General features: G+C 40.6%; 1 pseudogene across 1 annotated transcript; it reads left to right on the top strand.

Moving 5' to 3' along the window:
* The first annotated feature begins 552 nt into the window (after window positions 1–552).
* LOC311170543 (large ribosomal subunit protein eL15-like) lies at window positions 553–1,143 on the top strand (annotated as a pseudogene). The gene has a single exon. The product of its transcript is annotated as a large ribosomal subunit protein eL15-like (transcript).
* The last annotated feature ends 3,449 nt before the right edge of the window (window positions 1,144–4,592 follow it).

The following is a 4,592-nucleotide window of genomic DNA, read 5'->3' on the forward strand; positions in this document are numbered from 1 at the left end:
TTTGAGTGACTGGGAAAACTTAAAATTTTTCCATATAAATGAATGGTAACTGTTTATTTGCTTTATGCTGTTTCACTTTACAAAAGTTTTCACGGGAACACTGCTTTTACGTAGAGGGGGAAACATGTACTTAGCTTGTTTTTGCATTTTGTTTGTATGGTGTTTATAATATTCTCTTAGATGAGAAGCAAGTGGCATACTGACAGATATTTAATGCACTAACACTCAGATGCTTTCTCTTTGGTTTCAAAACTAAGCAGTGTATCATTCATATAATGATTATTAAATGATGCCTAATTATCCTAGTTCAATGTTGTTTTCAGTGCCAGTGACTATGTACACTATTTTCCAGAAAGAAAAACAAAAAGGATTCAAGACTTTGTGGATTTTGTGGATTCAAGAATTTAGGGAGACATTTTCAGGGGCATTTCCCCTGTGGACTTTTGCCTGGCATGGTGCTGGGAGTAGAAAGTAGGAAAAGCAACCAGAGGCTTTGAAGATTAAAAGTGGCGGAGCCCTTTCCATCCAGTGGCAGCCATCAGGGAAGCCAAAATGGGTACTTACAACTACATCCTGGAGCTATGGAGGAAGAAGCAGCCCAGCCCGATGTAATGCTCTTTCTTCTCAGATGCGTGGTTGGCAGGACTGCCAGCTCTTAGCTCTGCACAGAGCAGCCCGCCCCAGTCGGCCACATAAAGTGTGCAGCCTGGACATAAGGCCAAGTAAGGTATGTCATATATCCAATTGATGTGCGCCATGGTGGCTGCAAACATCCAGTTCACAGGGTGCAACCTATGGCAAACCTGCACATCATGGGATGAATCAGCTGGTTTACCAGAAGCCCTCACTCTGTTGCTGAGGAGAGAGCGAGACACCATTGTGGGGCTCTGAGAGTCCTGAATTCTGTTAAAGATTGTTGAGGTTATCCTCATTGACCCATTCTGTAAAGCTGTCAGAAGAAATCCTGACACCCACTGGCTCACTACTCCAGTCCACAAGCACAGGGAGCTGCAAGGGCTGATATCTGCAGCTGTAAGAGACAAGGTCATGGAAAAGGGCCTCAGGTTCCACCACACTGTTGGTAGTTCTCTCCATGTAGCTTGGAGAAGGCACAATGCTCTCCAGCTCCACCTTTATAGCTAACAAGTGATATTTGTAAAATTCTTACCTATCTAATAAATAATTTAGGATACTCAACAATAAAAGTTGCAATGGAATCTTGAATATTGCTTCTTGGTAAAGGGATCTTGAATCGGTCCCCTGAATTTTTAAAGAAGCAGAGAAGAGTGGTGAGCAAGTGTTGTATAGACAGAGACCTTGGTTTGAATCCCTCTACTTATTAATTAGCTATAGATTTTGGGCCAAATTGCTGAATATCTCTTGAACTCTTAATTTTCTCACTTGTGTATTGGCTATGAAAGTAACTTCCATCATGCTGGTAAGATAAGATGTAAGTTACATCACTGCACTGCACTGCACTGGTACATAAAATCCACATGGTTCAATGTTGTCACAGTACATTGTCATGATGGGTAATGCCAGGATTGACTTTGAAAGAGTCAGGGACTAAATGAGCACCTAATATAAAGCACCTAGCACATAGTACCTGTTTGTAAGACATTCTTACCTACTTCCATGGCTTTCTTGGGAATGGGTGCAATTCTCATCCTTCCTGGGAGAGTAATTCCCCATCTATTCCCTCCTCTCCTCCCAGGCAGCATCTCCTCACTTCGACTCCATGAGTGCTGCTCGCGCTGTGCATCTGCCCACATCTCATGCTTCGTGCTCCCAAAATGCAAGTTTCTGAGGAGGAAGGCAAAATGGGCCACTTAGTGAATGCCACACATTTCATCTTCTTGAGCTTTTCCACTGAAAACATACCCACCTACACACCTCTTTTCTCCCCAAAGATGATTATGTCTACTCAGTACTTAAAAATCACAGAATCCGGAGGCTAATTAGAGTTTACTCTGGGGGCAGAAAATGTTGGGCCTGAGGGCCGATGCAGCCAGAGACATTTTGTTTAACCACCCAGCATTGACTCTGGTGAGCTTTATATACTTTCTGAATTAATTATTAAGATTTAAAAAAATCAGCCATTTCAAAGTAAAACATAACATACACAGAGACTCACATGTTTCTGGTTTCCTGCAGAGTTGGACAGACACTGGCAATCTTTAGCCCAAGATTCCCCTGGGCAAGACAATCTGGAATAGGGCGGCAACTGCTGCTGTCTTTAGTGTCCCCAACTTAGATCCGTTGTCCACCACTGTCTGCCTTTGCATTACCACGTGATGCCCGTCCACGTGAGAGCCTAGTTCTTTCCATGTACAGGAATGGGATCTAATGTCAGCCAAGGCTGGTGATGCCTGCAGACCCTGAGGGAGTTTGTCACTGAGTGAAGATGAGAATTTTACTTTTGGGATTCTTGAACTTCTGCTCTTATCTATTTATCTGAAATTCATGGAAGATCACTGTTTGGCAGAAGACAGGTCTTGAATTTTTTCATGACTAATTTTTAAACATCTTGGCTCCTTCTCTTCTAATTTCCAGCGTGAGCAAATCTAAATGAATTACCAGATTCCATCTTACTCTTCAGTTCCTTTTCCTTCATTCTGTTTTACAGCTCCTAGCTGTGCCCCCTGAATGGTCTCCAAGTTTGGAGGGATTGGCCCTGTTTGTAGACAGTCTTCACTTGACAGGATTCATCTGGGCATGGCAGTTGCCCATCGGAGCCAGGCAGTTAAGTATATGAGACCGGCTGGAGTGACCTGGGATGATTAGCCTTGAAGAAAGAGCCCTCAGCTCTAGTTTTCAGGTGCCCTGACAGAACCCTGGTGCTGTATTAAATGTTACCTGCAATTAAAGGAACTTTTTGAACAAGTGGTCTACTTATGGCATTAAAACAGGAATTGGCAATGAAAATACATTTAAAATATGGAATGACAGGGTAATAATTCATTGAGGGAAAATATGCTACATATCCAAGCAGGTTTTTTTTAAGATTTATTTTTTTTTTTATTTTTTATTTAAATATTTTATTTTATATAATTCTTACATCTTTTTTCATCTTTGCACAATGTATGCATTTTCGTTTTGATTATATTCCCCATACAATTGCACCTCCTCCCTTATTTTGACTCTAGTCCTTCCTTTCCCCGCCCCTCCCTCCCCCCCACCCCCGTAGTGTGTCTCTGGTTTATAGTTGCTCTTTGATTTTGATTTTTACTTTGTATTGATTAGTCTTTTTCCTGGTCTCTTATTTAGGTTTTCTAAATTCCTGCTATGAGTGAGACCAGCCAGTATTTTTCTTTTTCTTTCTGACTTATTTCGCAGAGCGTGATCCCTTCTAGCTCCATCTATGTTGCTGCAAACTGAATGTGTTTATCTTTTTTGATTGCTGAGTAATATTCCATTGTGTATATGTACCACATCTTCTTGATCCAGTCATCTATTTTGGGGCATTTGGGTTGCTTCCATAGCTTAGCTATTGTAAATAGTGCTGCTATAAACATAGGGGTGCAGGTGCCCTTTGGAATTACTATTTCTGTGTCATTTGGGTAAATACCTAGGAGTGGAATTGCTGGATCATATGGAAGCTCTATGTTTAATAGTTCAAGAAATCTCCACACAGCTCTCCATAGTGGTTGGAGCAGTTTGCACTCCTACCAGCAGTGCAGGAGAGTTCCTTTTTCTCCACAACCTCGCCAACATTTGTTGTTGCTAGTGTTTTTAATATGTGCATTCTCACTGGTGTGAGATGGTATCTCATTGTAGTTTTGATTTGCATTTCCCTGATTACAAGGGATGGTGAACATTTTTTCATATGCCTGTTGGCCATTTGCATTTCCTCTTTGGAGAACCAGTTTCTTTTTAGCTTTTCTGCCATTTTTTGACTTGATTCTTTTCTTTGTTTTTGTTGAGTCTCATCAGCTCTTTGTAGATTTTTGTGATCAGTCCTTTATCGTTAGTGTTGTGTGCAAAAATGTTCTCCCATTTGGTGGGGTTTCTCTTTGTTTTGGTTATTGTCTCTTTTGTTGTGCAGAAGCTCTTTAATTTGATGTAGTCCCAGCTGTTTATCTTTGCCTTCACTATCACTGCTTTGGGTGATGTGTCTATAAAGATGTCTTTGAGGTGCATGTCATGTAGTCTTTTGCCTATATTTTCTTCTTTGTATTTTATGGTTTCAGGTCTTATGTCTAGTTATTTAATCCATTTTGAGTTGGTTTTTGTGCATGGTGTGAGGTAGTAGTCAAGCTTCATTCTTTTGCATGTAGCAACCCAGTTTTCCCAGCACCATTTATTTGAACAAACTTTCTTTGCTCCAGTGCATATTCTTTGCTCCTTTGTCAAATATTAATTGACCATAAATCTGTGGGTTTATTTCTGGATTTTCTATTCGATTCCATTGGTCTGTGTGTCTGTTCTTGTTCCAATACCATGCAGTTTTGATGATTATGGCTTTGTAGTATAGTTTGAAGTCTGTGAGTGTGATGCCTCCATTCCCTTCTTTTTTTTTCAGAAGACTTTGGCTATTCGGGGTTTTTGGTGATTCCATATGAATTTCATCAATAATTGTTCTATTTCTTTAA

The sequence above is a fragment of the Talpa europaea genome (genome assembly GCF_964194135.1).
Source record: "Talpa europaea genome assembly, chromosome: 5".
Classification (NCBI taxonomy): Eukaryota; Metazoa; Chordata; class Mammalia; order Eulipotyphla; family Talpidae; genus Talpa; species Talpa europaea.